The sequence below is a fragment of the Peromyscus californicus genome, unplaced genomic scaffold (assembly GCF_007827085.1).
Source record: "Peromyscus californicus insignis strain IS unplaced genomic scaffold, ASM782708v3 Scaffold_13__1_contigs__length_99412109, whole genome shotgun sequence".
NCBI classification, from domain to species: Eukaryota; Metazoa; Chordata; class Mammalia; order Rodentia; family Cricetidae; genus Peromyscus; species Peromyscus californicus.
In genome coordinates this window covers 69,964,231-69,991,155 of record NW_026294424.1, presented here as the reverse complement: position 1 = coordinate 69,991,155, position 26,925 = coordinate 69,964,231, and the positions used below count along the sequence as shown (strand labels likewise).

The 26,925-nt window shown below is 42.6% G+C and overlaps 1 long non-coding RNA gene across 1 annotated transcript in view; it reads right to left on the bottom strand.

Moving 5' to 3' along the window:
* Positions 1–11,646: 11,646 nt before the first annotated feature.
* Positions 11,647–26,925, bottom strand: part of LOC128108544 (uncharacterized) — a 40,241-nt gene continuing 24,962 nt past the window's right edge. Inside the window, exon 2 of the long non-coding RNA XR_008217508.1 lies at positions 11,647–15,087. This is a non-coding gene — a long non-coding RNA (uncharacterized LOC128108544). The remainder of the gene's footprint in view (positions 15,088–26,925) is intronic.

Sequence of the window (26,925 nt, the reverse complement as noted above, 5' to 3'; positions counted from 1 at the left end):
AAAGACCTTTGTTGCACACCTACTTTTAGAGATCCCCCTACTCTACCAAAGCTACTCAATCTAGGAATAATGTGTCTTAGAACTGGTAACCTGACCTCTCCAGGTCCATGCCTTTGTTAAAAGAGGGCATAGATGAAAGCCTTCTATTTCCCTGAGTCCACGAGTCTGTAATTAGGTATTACAGGTGTGCCTGTCTGCTTTTATCATCTCTTTCTGTTGCCCATGTTGGTTTTGGAAGTGGCAAAGGGACAAACTATAGCACAACATGGAATAGAAATTAGAGAATTATCTAGAGTTTGAAGAGCACACCAACTCCAATGAGAAGGAGTGGTGGCAATCTAGGTGATTAATCCCAGATAATAAATGGTGAGTGTCACAGTCACAATTTAGTTCAGTGTTTCTTGATCCCCTGCCCACATCTCTTTCTAACCCTCCAATAGTGTGCACAGAGATTTATCCTTCACTGATGCCCACCATTGGGTAATAGTAGATTAATAATTCTATTTTGAAGTGCTGCGAAATGTCAATTATTTTCTTGGTGAATTGAGAGATTTGTCTTTAACTAGAGGTATCACTAGTGAAAATGTTTATATATTTGGTTCCTTGGTATAAAGACAGTTTATAAAATTCAGGGATATCCAGGAAGTCAGCAAGTGCTTCTCACTGGTGGCGATGACCCTGTTGTTATGAGTTGAATTGTCTTCTGCCAAAACTCATGTGTTACAAACCTACAGAATGTGACAGTAAGATCTTGAAAAAAAATCATCTGCCTAGGAATGGTGCCTCCCACAGTGGGCTGAACCCAGTTACATCAATTAACAATCAAGAAAATCCCCCACAGACCAATCTGACCTAGGGAATCCCTCAGGTGAGACAGGCTGTGCCACATTGACAGCTAAAGATATCTAGGGCAGACTCCAAGATATGTAAAATAGCAATTGCCACAGTATATGTAGTTATACCTCTTTCCTTTTGTATAAGGAAAAGGTATAACTTTTGTGTAAGGGGATATGTCATTTTCAAAAGTAACTGTTGGTGAGGTTTGGAGAAATTCACACATGTACATTGTTGGAGGGAATGTAGAATGATGCTGTGTATTTGGAGCATAACTCTGGAAGTTCCTCCAAAAACTGAATGTAGTATTATCATAGGACCTACAAGTTTCATACAGATATCCTCCATGAGAATAGAAATACTTGTTTATAAAAATATTACATTTTTATATAATAATTTCAAATAATGATTATACATTATTACTCATGTTGTATGTTGTTATTCATAAAAGCAAAAAATTATGAATGCAACCCAAATGTTTATCAACTGGTGAATAGTTAGATAAAATGTGATATGTATCATACACTGGAATTTTCAACTGTGAAAGGAAATAAGGAATGATAAATGCCACAAAAGGATAAACCTGAAACACATTGTGCTAAGTGAAAGAAGACAGCCACAAGATGCCACTTACTGTATGCACCCATCTGTACGACATGTTCAGAGTAGACAAATCTATAGAGACAGCAGTAGATCACTGGCTTGTTAGAAGTAGGTGGGCTGGAGGTTATAGAAGGTCAAGGCTAAATGGCACAGAGAGCTTCTCAGGGTAACGGACCTATCCTTTAGCTAGCTGGTGGTTTGTACAACTTTATGAGTATAGCAACAACTACATACTTGAACACTTTAAAGGGGTGACTTTTACACTATAATGATTATATTTTAATTTTTAAAACTTTCTGAAAGAGAAAATACATGTTTAAAAGACTAGTGTAATGGTTTGGATAAGAATGTCCTTCATAGACTCATAGATTTTAATGTTTGTTTACCAGGGAGTGACATCATTTCAAAGGATTAGGAGATGTGGCCTTGCTGGAGGAAGTGTGTCACTGGGGGTGGGCTTTGATGTTTAAAAATCCCACAGCAGGCTCAGCATGGCTCTATCTTCCTGCTGCCTCCTGGGACAGGTTTGTAACTCTCTACTTCTCTACCACCATGTCTGCCTCTGTCCCAACATGCTCCTTGCCATGATGACAATGGACTAAATCTCTGAATTATAAACTAGCCCCAGCCAAATGTTTTCCTTTACAAGAGTTGCCATAGTCATGGTGTCTCTTCACAATAATAGAGCACTGATAAGACAAACAGCAAGTTCATATTTTTAATAGCACACACAGAAACTGTGTGAGGTGCTTATCACAGTTACCTGAGTGTAGAGGGAGGGAGGGAGTTCTCCCTCAGTGGAGGGAGAACTGAGCAGGTGGGAGACCAGAAAGAAAATGAGATTTTTCAAAAACATAAAATTTAATATTTAATGTGATTTGTAGCTTTAATATTTTATATTGAAATTTAAGCTACATGAATATATTATTTTATTAAAAATTAGGAGCAAAAGTTGTATATCTTGTATTTGGGGATTTTCTTATGTCATAATGAAGATTAAACGCAGGGTTTCACACATGTATGCAACTTCTCTACTATTGAGCTACACTTTTTTTCCACTCTTTTCCTTAGTCAGATTCTTGCTAAGTTGACTAGACTCGCATCTAAGTTTCTTCAGTAGCTAAGATTATAGATGTGTCCCACCACACTCATTATATTAGAATTTTATCACAGTTAGTTTGGTCTCCTAGATATGAGAAATTGAGTACACACATATACTTTTTGTTTTGAGAATATTTCATTAATTTTAATTTGTAAATATTGTTAGTTTCCTTTACTACTTATAATGCTTGATTTGCATCCTGGAGAACCCTTTCACTTAGGGATTCAGGGGGTTTCTAAAACTGTTCTTTCTTCTTTACTTATTTGTTTTAGCTATATTGAATAGAAACAAGTCCACATCATGAATAAGTATGTGTGTATGTATATGTGTGTGTACATATATGTATACAAGATTAGTGAAACAAAATACCCTCACATAATATTCTTACAATCTTTAGAATTCTCCAGGGAAACAGGAGATACACATACTTGTATATACATAAACATACATACACAAATTAACTCACAGTAATTATGAACATTTTTAGGACTCTCACTTTTAGAAAAATACAATGTGTTCCTATTTGTATGTAATATCAAACATATTTTTACCCAAAAAGCAATTCTATCTTGTCTGGGAGACAAATGAGGCCCAATCTTCAGCTTATGTCTCCTACTGGAAACTTCTTGGCAAGTTCAGAAACTCCTGGTTCTGAACATCGCAATCCTTTTTGTCTCCACACTTATCACATGAGAGAGCTGCATGAGTTCCAGCCTAGACATTTGGACTACTCATGGAAATTTTGTCTGGCTAGCAATACCTGCATACACAGAGAGGTGATGGACACCCACACCAGCATATGTCACTGAGTCTGAGTTAAATGTGTATCATTTAACTCAGCTGTCACCTAAGCTGGATCTTTAGAATACTTCTGGCCATCCCAGTTGCCAGCCAAAAAGAAGAAAAAGTGAGGAGGAAATGTAATCACAGAAAGAGAAAGGGTTTGTCAATGTGAATGTATTCCTGGAGCTTCTCCAGACCTTGTTAAAGGCCTATGCAAGCAAGGAGCTCTAAAGTCAAATCTGCCCTGTTTATTACTTAAAATTAGAAATGTTAACAGAAGCATGGTATGCACATTATACAATAATTACTCCTTTCTGTACATATTTGGTAATATCTAAATTTTAGAGTATAAGACATTTGGCATTGATGTATCTATACATCCTCTATGTATCTTTGAAAACATATTGACCAATGAGATGGCTCGGCAGGTAAAGACTTGCCACCAAGCCCGATGACCTGAGTTCAATCCCTGGGACCCACAGAGTAGGAGAAAACCAGCTTCCACAAGTTGTCCTGACTTCCATGTATGCGCTGAGGTGTGCCCATGCCTCCCACAAAATAAAAGTGGAAAAAAAAGGGGGGTAACTTTCAGGTGTGTGTGTCATGTATGTGTGTGTCCAGGTGGGCAAGTGTGTGTGTACATGCATACAAAGGCCAGAATTTCAGACGTATATCCCTATATTGTTGCCTACTACGTTTTCTTTTTCAAGATGGAGTCTCTTGTTGAGCCTGGGACTATCAATCTAGCAGGACTAATTGGCGAGTGAGCTCAGGGAGGGTGCTGTTTCCACCTGCACAGTTCTGTTCTTGCAGATGCTCGCCGTCACAGTGGGGATCCCAACTCAGCCCCTCATGCCTACACTGCAATCACATTACTGCCTGAGCCAACTGATCAGCCCCCAAACATGTGATTCGTGGACACCTATAACCTAGATCTGTTTGGGGGAAGTGATATGTGCATGAGCAAATGTTTAAATATGTGGTGGTCAAATTATAAACGGTGTCTATAGCAAGTCTCGCCATTAGAAACGTTGAGTGTCAGTCTGGGATACAGCTCAGTTAGAATGCTTGTGCAGCATGTGCAAGGTTCTGGGCATGATTCCACCCTCCCCCAAATGCAAAACAATACAAAATAAAAGCAGCAAAAAGTGTCATGTAAAGATGTGATAGAAAAGGTCACATTTACTGCGTGAGATTACATTTCCTAGAAGCTAACCCACTGAGATACGCATCCTTCTGAACTCTTTTCCGTAGTACAATAATGATAAAGGCTGTGTCATTTTAAATGCCACTGGCCCACTCACGCCCTCATAGACACAAACAGTATTTGAGTTAAAGCTGTGAGTCTCAACATTGAATAACTCCACCACATTTTCCACCATTTTTACTTATCTACTTTTATTTTCTTTTTGAGATGCATGTGTGTACGGTATGTGTCTCTATATGTGGATGCACATGCAATTGTGTGTGCATCATGTGGAGGTTAGAGGTCAGTGTTAGGAGTCGCCCACCATCATCCTCTCCTTATCTTTTGAAATGGTGTCTCTCACTGGTCACTGGTTGGCTACCCACGTAGGCCATTGAGCTCCAGGGATCCATCTGTCTCTCTCTCTGGGTCCACACCACCCAGCCTTTGTGAAAGTGCCAGGCATCCGACCTCCCATCCTCATGTTTACTCAGTAGGCATTTTTCTGACTGAGCCATCTCCCCAGCCCTGGAATATTTTTAGAGGAAAATTCCTCACTGACGACTTTAGTAAAAACAAACAGCAGCAACAACAAAACAGATAAAAATCTCCCAAATAGAACTATTTTTCCTCATTTAAAAATACTCCTGGTACCCACAATCGCATACTGTGACAGCCAGGTGACTCTACCATAAGCGAGACATACTCTTGGTACTAAAAGAAGATACTAAGGGAAAAAATGATTCTTCTGGAGGAGCTCATTCCCTTCATGGACGAAAATCCCTTCAAGAACAGGCACAGCAATTTGTGTGGGTGTATTTAAAACAATACTATCACATCACTATAGCTTACTGGAGACTATGTGCGTTGTGTGGTCAGTGCATTCAATACTCTAAGTTTAGTCCTCTCAAATGTGATTGGGTGGATCAAAACATAAATTTGGGATTCCCAGGAATGAACTCTTGAGCAACAAAATCAGATTAATGGCCATTTTTTAAATTGATAAACAGAATAGATCTGATTTGCACATCCTAACTGTATGATAATGTTCACATGTGACTCATCCTATTCCATTTAAATGAGTAATGTTATTTATGCAAATTACTGAGGACATTGCCTAGCACAAAGGAAATATGTTAGCATGTTAATGCAACCGCTTCCTTCCAGTTAAATTTAATAAAGACACTAGTTAGGAGTCATTATATCCAAAGTTATGCTGGGCTGTCTAAGAAAATGTATCTGTTTAAGCATAAATGTAGCTCATGATTTTAACATTCATTCTAACAAATATACATTTAAGTTTTACCCTATGAAAAGCAAGAAGAATACTATCTAAAAGGTTATGACGTTCTCTCTACTTTGAGGAATTTATAGCTTTTTGCCATAATTTGTGAGTAAAACTATATTTAAAGCAGGCCTGTGTTGTAACTAAACTTGGAAGCAGTCATACAGTGAGGCCCAGAGTGTCCAGACAGAATGTAAGCTGAATTCTTTCTGAGTGGATAGAGCATCTGGGAGGCAATGATAGAATCTTCCTTACAGGCTTGAGCCTTCAGGTAACTTGTCTAACACAAACAAGATCTTGGCAGGTCCATCACCTCCCAGGATCAGGGAACTGAATGAGAACCTAAGATCCAAAGTTCCCTGTCAGCTGGGACGTGGGTCTCAGAAGAGCTGGGACTGGTCCTATTGGCTGGATAAATCTTACATTCAGAAACCTTGGAAAGCTTTGCTCTTCCAAATGTACTAAACTTCTGTCTCCTTCTCTTTCTGTATTTCTGAAACCTAACTATCCCATACGTGTTAAGCAAGCACTATACACTGTGTGGGTTCTCCAGCCTTTGATTTTGAAGACAGGATCTCATTTTCAGCCTCAGACTCACAACTCCCCCGTCTCTATGAGCGAGGAAGACAGGTACACACCACCACACCAGCTTTAAAACTCTCTTATTTGATGTCCATTGTTCATACATCCCTTGAATAAATTTTTAATCTATTGCGGTACATTTAACATTCATCTTAGAAGTATTGACTATTTCACATTTTCATTTTGAATAAACATTGCTCTATGCTCACTAAATGACAGCTTCTCATTTCTTCCTCCCCTAACTCCTGGTAACTCCCATTGTTGTGGGAGACTGGATCACACTGTGAACCCCAAGTTTGCATTTGCATTAAAATAAAATCAACCTTGGGTCAGGAGACTGAGTTAGTAACTACTTGACAAAAAGTAATCATAGAGAGTCATAGGAGTCTGTAAGACGATAGATAGAGAGACACACAGGAAGTAGTAGGGAGGGACTTAGTGTAGCATGAGTTCTTTTGTTTTGGCAGAGCAGGACACTCTCTTTCTGAGATTTGGACAAAGAGGGAAGGAAGGTCAGCTAGTTGCTACTCAACCTCTCGGAGCTAGCAGGTTTTCAGCCCAGCATTGGACTCCCAAGTCTTATTGATAAATAATATTTATCAATCAAAATAGAATGATAGAGATTTGATTAAAAGCTATATTTGTTGGCAGCGACATAGCCAGTGTCTGCAGGAACAGATTTCCCACCAGGCCATGGCCTGAGCAGCCAGGCCACTGCCAGAGAAGCAGGCCAGTACCTGAAGAGCCGCATTTGCTGGCTAAAACAGCAGAGTCAAGTGCAGCCTCTGTGCCGATGGAAAGGCAACACCCCATTCTAATTGTTTTCTATGAGTTTGACTATTCAGATGCTTCATGTGGGTAGAGTCATAACATACTTTCCATTGTGGCGTACTAGCCTTAGGGGTCATTCATGTTGTAGCATACATCAGCTTCTTACAGCTGAATAATATTCTCCTGTATGTGCATATTTTCCTTTCTCCTTTGTCTATTTTGATGGACATTTGGATGGCTTTCAGCATCGGGCTATTGAATGGTATATGGGTATATAATGGTACATTGAATAAGGATACCAAATTATATGTTCCAAGGTTTTATTACAGTTCTTTTGGATATATGACCAAAAGTGGAATTTTTATGTCACATAGTAATTCTATGCTTCTTCCTTTCCTTCCTTCCTTCCTTCCTTCCTTCCTTCCTTCCTTTCTTTCTTTCCTTCTTTTTCTGAGGAACCTCTACTTCATGATGACCGTGTGGTTTTACTTCTCCACCAGCAGTTCATAAATGTCCCAGCCTCTCCAGATCCTGCTGCTTTCTTACTTTGTTATTAATCTTTTGTTTTAATCTTTTTAGGGACCTTCACCATCAGCATGTTTTGTGGACATAAGCGTTCTGGGAAAGGTGGAATTGTCACAAGTTCTTTTACCAGTTAATTTCCTATTTTCCTTTTCTGGGGGGAGGGGCAGGGACAGCACTAGAGATTGATACCGCTTGAACAAATACATAGATCAGAATAGAGTTATGTTTTTTCAGTCACACATAGACTATATATATAAAAAATCCAAATCATGACCGACTGAGGTAAATATAAATGAGACATTTAAAGAGTGAGCTACAGAGTGAATGGCTGATCTTCATGCATTGTCTCATGATTTTCACAAGTCTCCTCTTTAGAGGAGTATTATTTCACTTGTGCATGTTTTAACAGACTTTTTATTTTATTTAGAATTTCATACATGAGTATTGTATTTTCATTATTTCCCCCACTCCAACTTCTCTCACATCCCCCTATTCCCACTCAAATTCACAGCCTCTTCTTTAATTATTATTGTTAATATATATATATATATAGATAGATAGATAGATAGATAGATGGATAGATAGATAGATGAGAGAGAGAGAGAGAGAGAGAGAGAGAGAGAGAGAGAGAGAGAGATACAACCTACTGAGTTCATTTAGTATTTCTCATATGTGTATCTGTTTAGGACTGGCCATTTGGGAGTGAGTACCTATCAGGGGCTCACCCCTGGAGAAGACTGATTCTCCCTCTCAGCAGCCATTGGTTGCCTGTAGCTCTTCATCTAGGGATGGGCCTTATAACATCTTATCCATCCATGCTGGCATGTCTACTGGTGTTGTCATTGTTCAGGTCTTGTTTAGGCAGCCATGTTGAGATTCCTTGGTTTCTTCATAAGGGTTTTTTATTTCTGTGAAGAGACACCATGACCACAGAAACTCCTATAAAGGAAAACATTTAACTGGGGTGGCTCGCTTACAGTTTCAGAAGTTCAGTCCGTTATCATCATGACAAGGCACATGGCAGCATGCAGGCAGACATGGTGCTGGAGCTGCGAGGGCTACATCTTGACTCAGAGGCAACAGGAAGTCAACTGACAGTCACACTGAGGGAAGCTTGAGCAAAAGAGACCTCAAAGCCCGCCCCCACAGTGATCCACTTCCTCCTACAAAGCCACACCTCCTAATAGAGCCACTCCCTTTGGGGGCCATTTTGGGTGCAGCTTCCCTGTCATATACAGAAGACACAATCTCACAGCAGGCATCCTGCCCCTCTGGCTTTTACAGTCTTATTAATGCCTACAAAATGCAGTTGAACCTCCTGCGCACGGCAAAACTTTGCCTCTCCTCCATCTCTAGATGCAGCTGCATGTCTCAGCCAAATCTAATTACACATTGTTGCTTTCCAGTACCTTATCAGCTGTGTTTAAGCACACTCACCATCATCACCTCAGATTCACTGGGGAAAATGACTCGTACTTTATCAAGACTTAACCCAACTGCCACTTATTTCTTGATGTACACCTTACCTCTTTGCCATTGTGTCAAGGAGGTATGTGTGTGTGTACCCACTTCCCACTGAGTATACACGACCTCTTTCTGAGCACCGCAATCGGTAGCATTTCAACAGAGCTCCTACCATATCTTACTGCATGGTTTTGTATTCCTGGCTGTCTTCTCCTCTGCTGTGGGGTCCTCAGGAGTGGAGTCCAGGTTAATTGTGACATGTCTCCAGTCACAGCTTGGCTGGTGCTCATTAAATGTATATTGAATTAAAAGTTGAATAAATCTATGAGTGAACACATGGTAGGTGAGGGGTAGGTGAGTGGACAGTGAAACTGGACTGCATAGGTATCTATAATTCTACTCAATTAAATGTGACAATGTGCCAGGCAGCAGTGGTGCACACCTTTAGTCCCAGCACTTGGGAGGCAGAGGCAGGCAGATCTCTGAGTTTGAGGCCAGCCTAGTCTACAGATCAAGTTCCAGGAAAAACCCTGTCTCGAACCATTCCCCTCCCAAAGGAAATGACAATGTGATGTAAATTTTAGAGATGATTTTACAGCAATTCTGAAGCTAAAACTCAAACCCTCAACTTCCAACCCAGCGCTAGTTCCTGTCTGTAATATTACTTTCTAAATTTAAAATATTGGACCTGGGGGCACAGCTCACTGGCAGAGCACTCACCTAGCACATGCAAGACCCTAGGTTCAATATCTATTAATGAAAAATATAATATGTGAGTAAATAACATTAAAGCTAAAATGGCAAATTTGAAAACATCGCATAACAGGACAGTAATATGCTTTGTTCAGGTTATTAAGCTGGGTGTTTTACAAATAGGGACAAATAATCCCTTCCTTCAATACATTTAACTGCCTTTTGCTTCCTTATGCCCCCTCCTTGTCCCATAATAAAAGGGTTCATTAAAATTTAGTCACGGCTTTCTTTGGTTGTGTTAATAAAATGTTAGTATTAGTGCCATTCAACCCCAAGCCGGTACAAAAGAACTTGCTTCAAAGTGAGTCTATTTCGTGAAGATTTCTTCCCCCATTCCCTCCCTGCTGCGATCTCAGCAGTAATGAAAATGTCACGGCATTGGATTCAGAGACCCCACCCAGCTCTTGTCTCCTTTGTATCACCCCTCCCTAGTTCCCTAGCCGACTCCAGGGACACCATCTGCAGGAGCTCCCATCACCTCAGCTACAAAATGAAAGGGATTGTGTCCACTTCCCAGCAATGCGTGAGCACCATATGAGAATCCACCCGACAAGGCTCAGCACGCAGTAGGTGTGATAAACATGGCAGGTCTTCCTTATGTGAGCTCAACTCTTTACAAAATGGACCTTTGAGTTCGTCAGTGCAATTAGATCAGTTCAAAGCACAAGTCTTGTCTTGTGAAGCAAACTCAGATTTCTTTACCAAAAAGATGAGATCTCATCATCCTTCCTACGGCCTCCTCCATTCTAGGGGCTTCTGATTGCTCCTCACTGTCTCGGGACATGTGCACTGATAAGATACTTTGCAGTGATGTAGTGTGGGTTGTCATTTTCACAGACTTCAAATTGAAAAAGGCCCTCTCCCAGGACTTCAGGCTGTCACCAAGGAAATGAGGAAGTTGATTATGGCCCCAGCATGATGTCACTGTGCGCTTCATCTGTGGATGAGGCTCAGACAGAGAAGGAGAAATAAAGCCCATTCTGCCCATAACTACTGTGATTAGAACGACTCCATTCTTGGTGCTCTCTGGAGGAAGAAGACTTTAGACTCCATTACGTAGTCTTTCCAGAGCCCACTGTTAGAATCTATGTGGCGTTTAATTTTTAGTTGCATATATGCAATTAAACATACATCTAGTTTTTTGCATGTACTACTAGAGACTAGACAACTATCAATTCTGAGGTCTAGGGCGCCTGTGTTACTTCATACAGAAAGGGAGTTGCCCATATGAGCAGCTGACAAAGGGAAAGCACACCAGAGATCTAGAGAACATAGAATTCCCTATTTGATCCTTCCAGTGACTCCATGAGTTAGTTATTATCCTCATTTTACAAATTTAACAACAACCACAATCCAATCAGGCTCCACAACGTTACGTATTTGGCCCTAACCCTCTTACATTCTAAACTTTGAGACAAGAATCTAGTTCAATTTCATTTTTGCTTTCTGTTCCCTCCCCTCCCTTCCCTTCCTTTCCCCTTCCGTTCTCTTCCCCCCACTCCTTCCCCTCCCCATCCCTTCCCTCCATTGTCCTTCCATTCCCTTCCCCTTCTTTTCTTTGTGCATACAAAGCAAGCACCCCACCACTTAGCTGTGTCTCCAGGCCCTAAACCCTCTCTCATAATGATGTCAACATTTTGCCACGAAAATTCCAAACACACAAATATGGATACAAGTAAGCCGGAGTGAGGGCCGTGAACTTCGGTTTGAACGAAGTATTTCTCAGGCGCAGGTGAATGAAACAGCAGAACAAAGTCATGAACCTGTCAGCACAAGCTGGGGACATTTTATGTGGAAGAGATAATGACTATAACATTTCCCTTTGGGCAGAACTTATATTGTCTCATGGTAAATATGTTAAAGCTATGATTTAAGGGCGAAAAAGACAATGATGTTTTAATTAATGGCTAGACATATCAGGCCTATTGAACTGTTTCGTAATTTCTTGCACACGGCCTTGGAACAACTCCATCTTCCCCTCTACCAACATTTGACACAGGACATTAGGAGCACGTGGCGCTGGGTGTCGCTCCTCAGAGTGAGTATAGTTTCTGCTTAATCCGGGTACTCACACCCTGTGCCGAAATGAAAGCTCAAAACTGAATTACAATGGTTATCATAGAATGATTGCAATCTATGCGCAGCTCTTTTGTATAACCTGAAGAAAATGTATAAAGATGTGTGTTGTAAGTTAAGTAATGGTGGCTCAGCATGGGGAGGCTGAGGCAGGAGGATCACTGTAAATTCAAGACCAGCCTGGTCTGCATAGTGCATTCTAGTCCAATCAGGGTTATATAGTGAGAACCTGATAGGTGTGGGGGAGAGAATATGAATATATCATGTATGAGGTGAAATATTCACGCATATTGGGTATTAAAATGGGAATTAACTCAGACCATGCTTTACCTAACACCTGACTGTCCCCCCAATAATAATCATTCATCAGAACAATGTTCTTAAGCTTGATAAAAAAAAAAGTAGATCCCTGCTTAGATATGGTAACTGATGTTTTACTTGGTGGTATAGCCCATCCGTGTGTGTGTGTGTGTGTGTGTGTGTGTGTGTGTGTGTGTGTGTGTGTGAGAGAGAGAGAGAGAGAGAGAGAGAGAGAGAGAGAGAGAGAGAGCTTTTCGTGGTTGTTAGAGTACTGTAACAGTTTATACTCCATTTGATTTCACGTCTCACGAACCAAGTGTAGGCCCATTACAAAAATCCACATTTCTTTAAAACATTTTAATTGCATTGTGTGTGTGTGTGCGCGTGCACACACGCGCGCTCGCACGCACGGTGTATGTGAAGTGAGTGGGTTGGTTCTCTCTTTCCACCATCCTATTTGCTGAACCATTTTGCGGGTCCCAAATCAACATTTCTGATTTGACTTTTCTGCCCTGGTCTTTACTTGATAAATAGTTACCTTCGTTGCTTAGTGATTTGGGTTCTCTTGCAATTTTAGGGCTTGGCAGAAAGAGTGGACAAGTCACATGATTGTTGGCGTGTCTGGTAATACCTCTTCCATTTTCCCTTGGGGGTCTCTGAGTCATTCTTACAAAAGCCATCTGCTGAGTCCAGTATGAGAAAGTGATTAGTCTCAAGTTCGCAGCTATGTCCCCAGCCCACACGGACCCATCTACAATGTATGAGTGTGTGAAACAGTTCAGAAAACAGAGCTGAAAGAACAGAAGAGAAAGCTCTGGACTAAAGTGTTGTGTCCTACTAAGGGACAATTAACAGACCCTCAGTCCGTGTCACCTAAACATCATGTCTGTAAACTGTGTGTGGTCTGTCCTATTTGGCTTCATATTTTCTAAAAGAAACTCATTTCAGTTCTTATACAGAATCTCTTAATACATCAGTGAGGAGAAGCCTGGGACTACGAGGACCCGAGTCAATCACGGTCTCCATCCTGGTTCCAGGTTGGGTCCAGCCTGTAACACTCCTTTAACACAGCTCATGGATGTTGACTCCTTAGAGCCTGGTGTGGTCCGTGGGAAGTTGATTTCTTTAGGTCTGCCCTACACTGTATTTTCTTTATGCATTAAATAACTCCATGTTCTTTTTTTTTATAGACCAGTGAAGGAGCAGGCTGCATTTTCGTTTCCAAACATTTATTCCTAGCAGAAGGTAGCCCCGAATCCAGGAGAGCTGCTTAGAGATGTCCGGCGCTTACCCCAAGGAGGAGGCCACTTGGAAGTTCCTGGCTAGGCGGCAAGCATGGAGTGAACACAGGCCAGGCTCCTGATAGCGCACTGGAGGACAGAGCACAGGAGCATTCACACGGCTCGTTTTTACTGTTCATGAAAAATCTTAAACGAGGCTGAAACCACAAGCAGAAGGCTGTCTCTAAATCCTGGGCCTCCCTCCACAGAAGTCATGGCACAGCTTTGATTTAGTGTCGCTTTCTCGACTGTGCCTCTCCAGTTTGCTCAGAGCTCTAGCCAGTCATTTCCGCTCGTTGAGAAAACAGGTGAAGGCTGACAGGTTGCAGTATTACTTTCTGTTGAATGATGGGCCCAAGATTTAGTCATTAAAGTGGTATCACGTCATATCAGAAAACTTTCTCAATGTATCTGTGCAATAATAAAGTAAGCTGTAAAACTATGACTGATGGGATTTCCATAAAAATGGCATATATTTTACAGCATACAAAATGGGCTTTGGCGATGATACTCTGCAAATGATGCAGCTTCCTGTTTTTAAGTTTTTCTTCTTCTTGGATTTCTGTATTTTCAAAACAGGTGTTTCCTTTGAAATGTTTAATTGAGTTTTAATTCCAAATAAAATTATGCACACTAAAATCTCTTCACCTGAAATTGAAATAGAATACAATCCTCTGTTTTATCTGGTAATCCCATCCAAATGGAGCCCCCCCCCCTTGTGGAGAACTGAGGTGCTTAAACTAAAGCTCCAGCCAGCACCTGGCATTGTACTTGTCTAAAGACAGCACATACAGCAGAAATCACTGGGCACATACAGCAGAAATCACTTGGCACATACAGCAGAAATCACTGGGTACATACAGCAGAAATCACTGGGTACATACAGCAGAAATCACTGGGTACATACAGCAGAAATCACTGGGTACATACAGCAGAAATCACTGGGTACATACAGCAGAAACCACTGGGCACATACAGCAGAAATCACTGAGCACATACAGCAGAAATCACTGAGCACATACAGCAGAAATCATTGGGTACATACAGCAGAAATCACTGAGCACATACAGCAGAAATCATTGGGTACATACAGCAGAAATCACTCAGCTGAACTCAGTCAGCACTCAGCATCCTAAGAGAAGTTAAGTAGCTACTGTTGGTGGCACTCTGTATAAAGTACAAATGGATACATAAAACAGAGCTAGGCTGAACTCTACCTCTCTGCCTGTGATTTTGTTACCAACACTGGTCACATTGTTTCCATGATGTTGGGAAGCAAAGAAAGCTTAGCTAGTGTTCTCTTTCTCCTTTTTATTCAGCCTGGGACCCCGGCTCCTGGGCTGGTGCCAATCACATTAAGGAAGAGTCTTTCTTCTGTAGTTAAACACCCTTATAGACATGGACAGGGGTGTGTTTCCATAGTAACTCCAAATCCAATCAAGCCGACAATGGAGATGAAGCATCCCTGTCTTCAGCAGATCCTTGAGAGAGTCTTGGTTCCGAAGATGTGAGGTAACCACATTTCCTTCTTCAAAGCTGCATTCTGAGGGCGAAACAACAAAATTATCTTAAATTCTTATTTCATTATGTCGTTTTAGTTAGAAAAACAAATGTAAGGCCAGTGAATTGGCTCAGCAGATAAAGGCACCTGCTCCCAAGCCTGATGACCTATATTCAATCCCCAGGATCCACACGGTGGAAGGAGAGAAATACTCCTGCATGGTGTTCTCCGGCCTACACATGCTCGGTGGCACACACACACACACACACACACACACACACACACACACACTACACACATAATAAATAAATGCAATAAGCAATAAGAATTTATGTATAAGAAAAAAGAACAAATGTAAACAGTAAAGGAATTATGAATTTGGATTGCTTTCAAGTTACTGTTCTTCAGCAGCCTTCTGGAACTTAGTCCCAACACGCTCTTCCGATGAATGGAGGAATTTGTTCGTCCTCTTCTGTCTGCTCCAACATCTTATTCCACTGTTTCCCCCTCCAACTGTACCTTCAGTCTATCTCTTTGTGTTCTGACTGCTCTCCTTTGAGAACTAGTCATAGCCAGTAATCTTTTTTTAACAAAAGTACATAAAAGACTTCTCCTGTGTTCAAAGCTCTTGATAAAGTACAGGCCAGCAATAAATACATGTGCTCGATGACGTAGGTATGAAGACAATATGGACAGAGAGAACAGTGACGACGAATGTGGACTTCAAACCAAACGACCCAAGGTCAGAAGCCATAAACCTTGATAGCACCTGCCAACAGTTTCTCATTGGCCATCTCCAGGCAGGGTGTTACAAGGTACACAATAGCAGAAATGTATTTGAGGACAGATCGAGTCTCTCAAGCAACTCTCAACAGGCCAGCCATAAAACAATAAAAACCAGCAAGCAATTAAAAATACAGCAAATGGTTCGTTTTGTCCTCTTTTAACCCAGAATCAGTTCTGATCTATTCCTTCATGGTCACCCTGTCCCTCCATGTTCCTTTCTCCCTCTGCCCTCATCTGAAGAGTTACAAGCCTGACTTCATTCTTTCGTCACAGGTATAAAGCTTGATTATTAAAGTTGCAAATTGAGGAGCTATTGATTTTAAATAAAAACTTTTGATGACAACATCCTGGAAAGGGGGGGTTGGATGTTTTTTTTTTCATCTTGTCCTTACATATTTGGATACTTGGGAAGAATTCAGTGCAAGCCATCCCAGACAGGCTTTCATCCATTGTGTGCTTAATAGTTCCTAAGAAGTGTTCATCTGAGTCACCTCACGGGGTGGTTCCTCATTCCAGTCTCCTGGTTGTTTTCCACAAGATAGTAATTCAATTCTCTTTGTGCACTCTCTGAACATTGTAGCACTGTCTTGTCAAAATTAAGTCCAACCATCAAGGTAAACACTAAGCATGTAATGAAGTTAGAGGTGACTATAGTTGGATATGGAAATTTGGTCCAGAACGCGGCAGAGCCTCACTGTTCCTTGTTTTTGGTTTTATGATTTTAAATAAATATCCTTTATTTAATTGCCAGTTCTTAGAATATAAAGATCCCTATTCTATCACTGGGAAGCCTGGTTCGGCATCTAGTTACTAGCATTTTGTCAATACTCACCGAAGAGTCTGCTGCAGTTCAATCTTCCAACCTGGTTCAGGAATGTGTTCAACCATCAGTCCCTGAGATGGTTCTTCACATCTTCTACTAAAATTTTCCCAGTTCCAGAGATCCATGGGCTCCTCTTTCCTGCCTTTCCTCCTCCTTTTTTCAGGGGAATCTATGGTGAATGCTTACCATGTGCCAGACCTTGCACTAGGCTTTGAATATTGAGAGTAGAAACACATTCCCTGCCCTCACTCAAGGGGTTAAAAATAATAATCTAGAATGGTCAAATTAACAGAATCAGAATGAATAGACTGTAGTTGCCAAGGCCTGGGAGCAGGAAGCGGGGTGTTATTGTAAAATGGACACATTAAGTCGGTGCAGGTTGAAAGTATCTTCTGGGGATGGATAGTGGTGGTGAATGGATTCGAAGTCACAGAACATAACACATAAAAGTAGCTGTAATTGTATGTATTTCTTTATATATAATGCATGTATGTTAGGTATATATCCATGGTAAAAAAAAAAAAAAAGCAGAGGATTGATTCTAATAAGAGCTGACAAGGAGCACCATGAGCGGTGACATGGTACAAAAGAGCCTCTTCCCTGCGGGTGGAAGTCTTTCCCAGGGAACAGGAAACAGAGCTTCAGGGTGAGCGAAGGCTGATGGATGGAGAAAGGAGAGAGCACCAGGCACAGGATGGGCACTCTGAAGAAGTATAAACAAGCCTGCTGCACACCAGGAACTCACTGCAGAGCCATTCAGTAATTTTAGACAAGAAGTAACATGACCCAATGTATGTCTCACTGTTTATGAGTGTGTGTGTGTGTGTGTGTGTGTGTGTGTGTGTGTGTGTGTGTGTGTGTTTGAATGTTCTTCCTTCTATTGGATTAAAACTGCTCCCAGACAGCTTCCTCCCATCACTCTCTGCTCTGTCTTCCTTTTGGAACTGCGTGGAGACACATGTCTTCCTTCTTCACTGAGGGCTTTTCAAATTCACACTTTTTTCACCTCACTGAATTCTCAATCTTCCTGATATATCAGGCTTCTGGAGCTAAGGAACTAGTGGCTCCTGATTTTAATCCTCCAGAATATTTTAGGAATCTTAGAATGTTCTATGATCTAGACCCTGTACTAGAATCCCAAGGGCACCGACTGGTTGATATTAAACTTGTTGTCAATTAAAATCTCCTGTCCTCTGTTGTAGAATATTAGTTAAAATGTGTTCCATTGTTTATACTGTGGAATATTTGTTTAGTGGTGCAAAGATGTGTTACATTCTTTTATGTTGCATTTGTTTAACTCTATGAACCTATTACTTTGCCTGCCTATAACATCTGATGGTCTAATAAAGAGCTGAACAGCCAATAGCCAGGGAGGAGAAAGAATAGGCAGGGCTGCCAGGCAGCCAGAATAAATAGGAGGAGAAATGTAGGCTTGAGGGAAGAGAAGAGGGAGAAGCAAGAAAAGAAGGAGAGGAGGACACCAGGGGCCAGCTACCCAGCCACCCAGCCACTCATCCACCCAGCCAGCCACAGAAGGAAAGACAGATGTATATAATAAAGAAAGGTTAAAAGTGCAGAGGCAAAACATAGTTAAAGAGAAATGGGATAAGTTAAGTTAGAAAAGCTGTCTAGAAACAAGCCAAGCTAAGGCCAGGCATTCATAAGTAAGAGTAAGTCTCAGTGTATTGTTTGGGAACTGGGTGGTGGGCCCCCCAAAAATGGAAAAAAACCCTCAACTACAGTCCTCAACTTTTCCATGTGTAATATTAATAAATCAGGAAGCCTCTCTCATTCCCATTTCTTTGCTCCATTGATTTTTTTTGTTTAAACATAAATTAAGTAAAAAAGAAAAACTGAAACACCCTTGGTTTCAGGTGTGGGATAGCCACTGACCCACCCAACAGCCTCTTGGAGAAGAAGCTGACCCACCAGAACCCTGAGGCCCACCTCTCTGTGCTGTCAGTGCTCACGGTCACCTCATGGAGTTCCACATGGGGCCCCAGTTCCCTGGCCATCCAGGCATTTCTGTTGTCAGCTCATCTCACTAACAGAGTGACAACTTTCTCTTTGCCGCCATGCTACATTGTTTCTCAGTTTGCTCAGTTCGCAGTGATATGACTGAGACCCCTCCCTACCCCACAAACCATGAGACGATGATCAACATTCTCTGTCTACATGCCCTTGTCCTAGGATGATGACGGAACATCTAGTCCAGAAAATGGCCTTAGGCTGATTTCAGCTTGTTTCCCATTACAGTTAAAATCAGTATTAATTGGTCTACAGGAGTAAATTCATGTCCTTAACCAATTAGCTAATTGCAGAGAAATGGCCTTGGGAACCCTTCTACAAAAGGGAGGCAGTGTGCTGGAACAACGCCACAGCACAGCATCAGTCACTTACTAATGATTCCATGGAAGGCGCCAGTAGTTAATGTCGTTTCTTAGAGAGGGTCACAGTAAGTTCTGCTCCACAGACACGAATGTCACAGCAAGGTCGTATGGTACAGTGGCTGACACACTCCTTGAAAAGTTTGTCCGTGGTACCCGTCACCTGTCATACGTAGAAAGAGTCACACAAATTGGTGATGATGGTGAGTCAAAATGCTAATGGTAACTGTCTGTGTGAATAAAGGGACATTTGGGGACCATGTATCACTTGGGCTTCCCAGCAGCCCTGTGTAGAAGACAGGGCAAGATGTCGTGAGGAAACAGACTCACATTAAAGGTTCAGGCTCCAAGGAGATGCTGCTGACAGGTGACAGAGCCTCTAAGAGGTGAGGCCTAAGGAGAGACCGTCAGGTCACTGAAAGAGTACCCTTGAAGGAGACTGTGGCAATCTGGCCTCTTTCACACTGTCTTTTTGGCTTCCTCCTATTGATGAAATGGATGGTTGTAGAGACCCACAGAGACTTCCTAGTGAGACCTTACTCAGGGTCAGAGAATCTGAGCTTGCTTTACCCAGCAGGGCTGCATGATGGGATGAGTTGACCACAGGCGTGTTTACCAGGTGCTTTGAAGGGTCCACACTTGGCTGTGCAGTGTGCTTTGATCTAGCAAGGGAGAGGTCTTTTGCCCCGCCCCTTGGCGTTGTTATAAAAAGTCCTTTTGAATAAATGGAAAGGGCCACTGGGTATTGACGCAGGCCCTCCCGAAGCTATCCTGTGCTTCTGTCTTCCTTCTCGCCAACTAGGTCTCTCTTTCTACCTAATATTTTCTTCTCCCTCTCTCCTCCTCATAGGAACACTGGAAAAGGCGGAAGCTGGTCTCCCACAGATGATTTTATGGAACATGCTCCTCTGCCGTAACCCACAGCTCACCAGAACGGGGTCAAACTCTAATAAAAGCGAGAGCCGAAAACGAAGCCTTTCTCTTGGACATTGTATTGTCTCGGGTGTTTTATTACAGTGACAAAAAGCTTTCATTTTCTATTGTGCTTAAAAAAAAAAACAACCATCTTTAAGAATAAAAGTGACTTTGGCAGGGCATTTCTGTGGCTCTGGTTCCTTCCTTCAGCCCATCACTATCTCCACAGAGGGGTGCCAGTCACCTTCTCACTGCTGGAACAAAAGATACGGCAAGAACAACTTCCGTAAAGAAAGGTTTATTTTGTCTCACAGTTCAAAGGAGCATCCTAGTGTGGAAGTCCTGTGACAGGAGTGTGCGGCAGTTGGTCACGTGGAGCCTGCAGTCAGGAAGGGGAGAGCAATGAATCCTGAGGCTCAGCTCAGTTTCCCCTTTTTATTCAGTTCAGGGCCCAATCCCATGGCATGGTACCACCCACACTTAGGTTGTGTCTCCCCAGCTTTAATTAGTCCAGTCTAGAAACGCCCTCACAGACACACAGGAGGTTTGTTTCCATGGTGACGCTAAACCCCCTTAGGTTGACAAGGTCAACCAATACAGCAGGACCCATAACTGTGTGAAGTTAACCCAAAGCACAGGGATGTATCTCTAACTCAGTTTTCATCAGAGACCTCCATGTGGGCTTCGTCCACTGTGGGGTGAGTTCAGTTTGAAAGTCCATAATTGAAAATCGGTGGGATGAACGTTGGTGTCTGGATATGGGGCCAGAATAATGACTTTTCACTTCCACATACAGTTGCTATGTGTCAACTTAAATAAACAGTAGTGTTTTTAAAAAGAACAAGATGAATGAATGATGTCTTTTGAACTTGTATTAACACAAGTTCTTTGGAACTTAGTAACCTTTTCCTAACCAGATAGCTCAGGAAGTGGCAGTTTAATTCTTGACCTGCTCATGACAGTGTGTTTGATATATAACAGGCTCAGTTTGTTCTTATAGGGCTCATCCTGGTTTGGGCCCTGGAAACAATAAGCCGGGAAGTGTTGAAGGTAGACAGAGGAGTAGACAGGGAGAGAGAGGAGTGTCTTATCTGAGGTGCGAAGTTGGCAGAGACCTGGCTTCCTCCTGCCTCTCTTTTCTTCCCAGTCTGTCTCCTTCTCTGTGATCCTCCAATGGCGAACTTCTCACTTCTTGAAAGGTTTGCACCTGTCTCCGCTCCCAGTAATCTGAGCTGGGCTAACTTGACTTAAAACTTTTACAGTACGTGATTTGTTTAACAGGTGTGTGTCAACTCCCAGTACTGCTAATTGCAGGGTTTCTAGCTAGATCACGAAGGAACATACAAAGATCCGGGCCATGGGCACTGGACGGTACACAGACAGTCTGTCCTTCCTGATGGCGGCTCTCCTGGGCTTCCGGGTTGGCCAGGGCTTGGTGCCTTGCTTGTCAACGCTCTGTCTGTTCCTCACGTGTGACCTCCCCATGTTTCCCTCACTTCCAGTCTCAGTTTTTCTAGCTTGTGTAGGAGTATTCCAGGTGATTCTTCGGTGACCATAGAGCTGTCTCGGAGAAGTGTCAGAGGGGGAAGCACAGTAGTGATGTGTCACCTAGTGTGGCAAGAGACACCAGCATATACCAATTTTGTGGACTTCAGGATATTCTCTCTTTCTCGTATGTGTGTGTGTGTGTGTGTGTGTGTGTGTGTGTACACGTATGCACGCATGCCCACTTGTTGGTGGGAGTGAATCATCCTGATAGGTCTTCCATATTATTCATTGAGGCAGGGTCTCTCACTCAAACCCACCAGCAAGCTAGCTCTGGGGTCTTCTGCCTTCAGAGGCTGTGATTAGAGATGGACCACCACTGCCCATCTGGCATTTACCTAGGTCTGAGAATCCAAACTCTGGTTCCTATGCTTTCATTGTGAGCGCTTTAACCACTGGACTACCTATCTCCCCAGCCTGACTTTGAGACACTTTAAAGGCTCAAAACTATCTTCAAGGGTTGGAGATGGCTCAACAGTTACAAGGTTTGAGAGGGATCAGAATTCAGATCCCAACATCCACTTGAAAGCTAAAAGACCCATACAAAAGTAATACCAAGTCCAAGCAGTTTGGAGACAGGAGGATTCCTGGGGTTTGCTGGCTAACAGTATAGTGAAGGAATGTAAGCTCCGGGTTTAGGGAGAGATCCTGCCTCAAAGAAACAGGCAGAGAGAGAGAGAGAGACGAGGATAGCTAACACCCTCTTCCGGCCCTGGCACATACACCACACTCAAATAAACAAATATTTTTTAAAAGCTGTGATCTTCAGAAGGAAAATTTTAAATGTTCTTAGTAAATATTTCCTTGTCTAATGACTGGTGGCACCAACCATTTTGCTCAAAACAAACTCTGCACTAATCTAAAATGAAGAGTAATCTGGAAACAGGCAAGTGGGGTCCCCTTGTGCCTGCAGGCTTCTCAGGGCGTGTGCTCACGGAATAACGAACAAACTGAGGTAAACGCACGGGGGTGGGGGGGGGTGGGGGTAAATGCTCACACCGTGCGCTCGTCCCCCTCTTTCCCGTGAACTCACCACCATCTCTGTGGAACCCGCTCTCAGGTTCTACCTCCTCCTCTCCACACCCACAGCCTGAATCAGTCCTGAATGTGCACAGCACCCTGGCTCCCACTCCCTTCCCCACCCAGCCTCCCACACTGCATTAGAGTTACCCTTCTAAAAGAGCTCTCACCCTGACGGCTGCCCACTTGAAATCTCAATGGCTTCTCTCTGCCCCCTCCCAAGAAGGCCCTTCTGTCTTTGCAGGTCTCTCCAGCTCCGCCTCCGCCTGTTCTCCCAGACAGACAGTTCGCTATCAGGCATTAGCAGCACATCCTGGGCGCATCTTAACCCTTCTTTCTCTATCTCCTGCCTTCTCCTGCCTGAAATTCTTCTTTTCCCTTGCCCCTCCCCCAGCCCCCAGCTATCCTCCACTGTAAAGGAAGAATAACCACTCCCAATTTCTCTGGATACTTTATGTGATACTAAACGTTTATACTTTGTATCAGATAACTTATTATGTACTTCTGCCTGCTTCTCTTTTCCCAGCCTAAGCAACGACTGACTTCCTGGGATGAAAATGTCGGGACCAAACTAAAAAATGATGAAAAGAATTGAGTCAATTTCAATAAAGCAGAAAGCTGAAGTCCATCCAGACAGGCCTTATTGAAATCTTAATGAATCAAAGTGTTATAGCACAAACTTGTGTCTTTCCCTAGTCTTCCAATTAATAAAAAACTCGTGGCTGATAGTTCTTAAGTTTTGGTTTTATGTTGCTCTCAACTTTCATTTTGATTAAAAAAAGAAATATTTTAATTTATTACATTGAATTTATTGTATGTGTGTGTGTGTGTGTGTGTGTGTGTGTGTGTGTGTGCGCGTGCGAGGCACATGCGCGCGTGTGCGTCTGTCTATCTGTGGGGATGCATGCTTGCCATGGTGCACATGCGGAGGCCGGAGGATATCTTGCGGAGTTGGTCGTCTCCTTCCACTGTGTGGGTCCTGGGTACTAAGCTCAGGTTTTCTGTCTTGGCATCAAGTGCTCTTACCCTCTGAGTCACAAAGGAGACTCTCAAATAAATATGGCCAGCAAAAATAATTCGGCATTCAGGAAGTTGAAGAATCTATTGTTTTCCCTATGAACACCACACGATGGAAAGAGAGTATTTCATAATACGTTTGACAGTGAAAAGAAAGCGGCCACTCCTCTTCAGCGCAGCATTTCTTACTGATCTGATGGAGCGTTAGCAGGATGGACTGGTAGGCGTTGTCCATGGCAAAGGAAAGGAGCGACCCTTAAGGGGCCTTGGCCTGCCCTGACAAGGGCACCACCCACAGCACTGGATCTGCTCACAATGCCTCAATACGACCGAGTTCAATGTCTGTGTCAAGGATGGGCCTTTTATCCTTTGGCATCTTCGTGCTTTCTAAAGGAATGTCTGAATGATGTCATGGGCAGGATGATGAATAAGGAAGATCAGGCCCTGACTCCAATTCCGATGATAGAAAGTAGTTTTCTAGTGTAGGTGGTGAAAGTCTAAGAAATATTTTTGAGTCGATTTGCAAAGCATCTGCTCTTTTCAGGTCTTAATGTCAACACCTTGGCTCAGCAAGCCTCCACTCTGAGCCCCTTCTTTGTTTAAGTCAGAGCGTGGACCCATCCTGCTCTCCAGGAAGTGACCACCTGATGAGTTGTGTCACAGTCTGTCCTGGCTGCTGTGACAAGTACAAAATCCACTACATACTCATGCTTTAGTCAACGTCGTCAGATAAATACGTGATGGTGGTCCCATCGTTTACACAGAACTGAAGACTCCTTTTGTCTGGTGGCATGACAACTGTTGAAAAGTCTAACATATTACTCCCATGCTAGTGGGATGTTTTGCAAAAAAAACCCCTGCCTGCCTGCCGTGTTAAAGCATGGTACCATTGCATGTAGTATGCAACACCTGACAATAACAGATAACACGATACTGCTGCATGTGTTTACTGTATGACAGCTCCTATTGTTTTAGAGTGAATGCTGTCTACTTGCTAAAAAAGAAAAAGAAATTTATTGTTATACATGGTGTACGTCAGAGCAGCAGCCACCTGCTGTGTCTCGTTCCCCAAATTCCCGTCACATAATTTTGTCTCGTGCCTGCTTTGATCTCAGATTGTTTTGTTCTTCCTGGCAAGAGGAGCATGGGCTACACCATACTTAAGTCATCTAGCCCAGGTCTCTGCAGACAGGTATACAACGCAGGTTTCTGTCACTGTGACAACATCGCCTAATGATGCATCCCTCAGCACATCCTCCTCCTCCCGTGGTTCAGCAAGTCGTCTGCATACCACAGACGGTGTGGCTTCAACAAACTTACCACTCATTAAGCTACTGAGGAAAACTCCCAAAGTTGAGTTTGTTTGTTTTTTAAAGGTGTTTTTTTTTCCCCCAAAGGTTATATGGATTCTTAGTGTGACTTTGGAGGAGAATATTTGTGGGTATAAGTTCTGCTTCCAACAGGACTGGATATTACAATTCCTATTTTACAGACTAAAGTGTGGGCACAAAATGTCTTGTCTATCCTCCCTCCAAAGGTTAAGTTCTTCATAGTCTAGCTGGCCCACTTTGCCTGTGAACTTTGAGGAAGTTTTCTTTGGCACGTCTTACAAATGCTATGAACGTGCAAGCTGCCATCCAGTTTGAAGATGCAGGGGCCAGTGGGGTGGGGATTGCTTGTCTGGTTTTGCAGGTAAGGCTCCCTAGACTCTTAACTCTCAAAGGGAACTCTGTGACCCGAGAACTTGACTTTCTAAGACAATTTTACCATGACAGGCATGGTCACATTTCCCCTCCAGCAGGCACTACCTGGTTTCAAGGTGTCTTAAAAGCTTGTATGGGAATAAATCAGTGTGTGGCTCTGTGAAATCACTACCAGAACTAAGGGAGGGAGGGGGTGTGCTGTGGGATGGTCTGTATGTCAAGTGTGTTGCTGATTGGTCAATAAATAAAACACTGATTGGCCAGTAGCCAGGCAGGAAGGATAGGTGGGACAAGCAGAGAAGAGAATTCTGGGAAGTGGAAGGCTAAGTCAGAGAGACACTGCCAGCCGCCACGATGATAAACAGCTTGTGAAGATGCCGGTAAGCCACGAGCCACGTGGCAAGGTATAGATTAATGGAAATGGATTAATTTAAGCTGTAAGAACAGTTAGCAAGAAGCCTGCCACGGCCATACAGTTTGTAACCAATATAAGTCTCTGTGTTTATTTGGTCGGGTCTGAGCTGCTGTGGGACTGGCAGGTGAGAGAGATTTGTCCTGACTGTGGGCCAGGCAGGAAAACTCTAGCTACAGGGGTGTGGTGGGAAATCTCAGGAAGCTAAATTGTCCCATCCAAACAAGTGGAGTGCGACATCAGTGAGGGCCTTGGTTCTCTACAGAGTCAGGGCCTTCTCCCTGGACAGTGTTCAGTGGATGGGTACTGCTGAGTTGTTCTGAGCTGAGCTTCTGTGGTTTCATGCACACCACCTCTTACCTTTGCAGCAATCCTCATAAGAAAGATTAAGGACTAGGATTGTAGTTCAGTGATACAGCACTTGCTTCCCATGTACAAGACCCTGAATTTGTTCCCCACCACCAAAGAGGAGAGAGAAAAGAAGAAGAGAGAGATGAATGTCATTTAAATAAATTCTCTCTTCCTCATCTTGGTCCAGAACCCTTTGAAATATCTTTTAAAATTTTGACTGCATTTTATGTTTGTGTTGATTTTTTTTCAATTAAGTCAGTTCTTTGTCCCCTTTCTCTACCTATTTTTGTGTTCAGATGTAGCTTGCTCAGGATGGGCTAAATACATCAGCTCCATGCACAATGTTATTTTTAAAGCTTGCTTCTTCCTTACCGAGGTAACTGTAAAGGTGTTGCTGGGGAAATCAAAGACATAACACAGCAGTATCCCCACAAGCTATCATCAAGGCCCTGGCCATTTATATTTTGCTCTTATATTGGTCTGTTCTCCATAAAAAGTCCCTTACCAAGGCCCAGAAGATGTCTTGAGACAATCAGCATGGTCATGTCAGATGACCACTCAGGCTTTTAATATAATTTTCTCTTTGGGGTGTGCTCTTCCAAATCCCATCGGCTGACTCCCTTATTAACTAGATCTGTCAATGTCATTATGTTTACTTGGCTAACTTCCAAGACTAAAGGCCCTGATCATCATTTGCTGTGGGGACTCACTTTGCTTTGCAAAAACAAGTCTTGATTTATAGTAGGAAAAAGGGACCTTTAAGGGATATTCATCCGTTCCTTGAAGTTATAACCTCATCTATCATGCAAACGTAATCCCCATTTATTTTGACTGTTATCCATTGGCTCAATGTCACACACAGCTTCTAACCACCAGCAATGAGAGGACAGAAACACAGCTCCACACTGTCACTCTATCAGC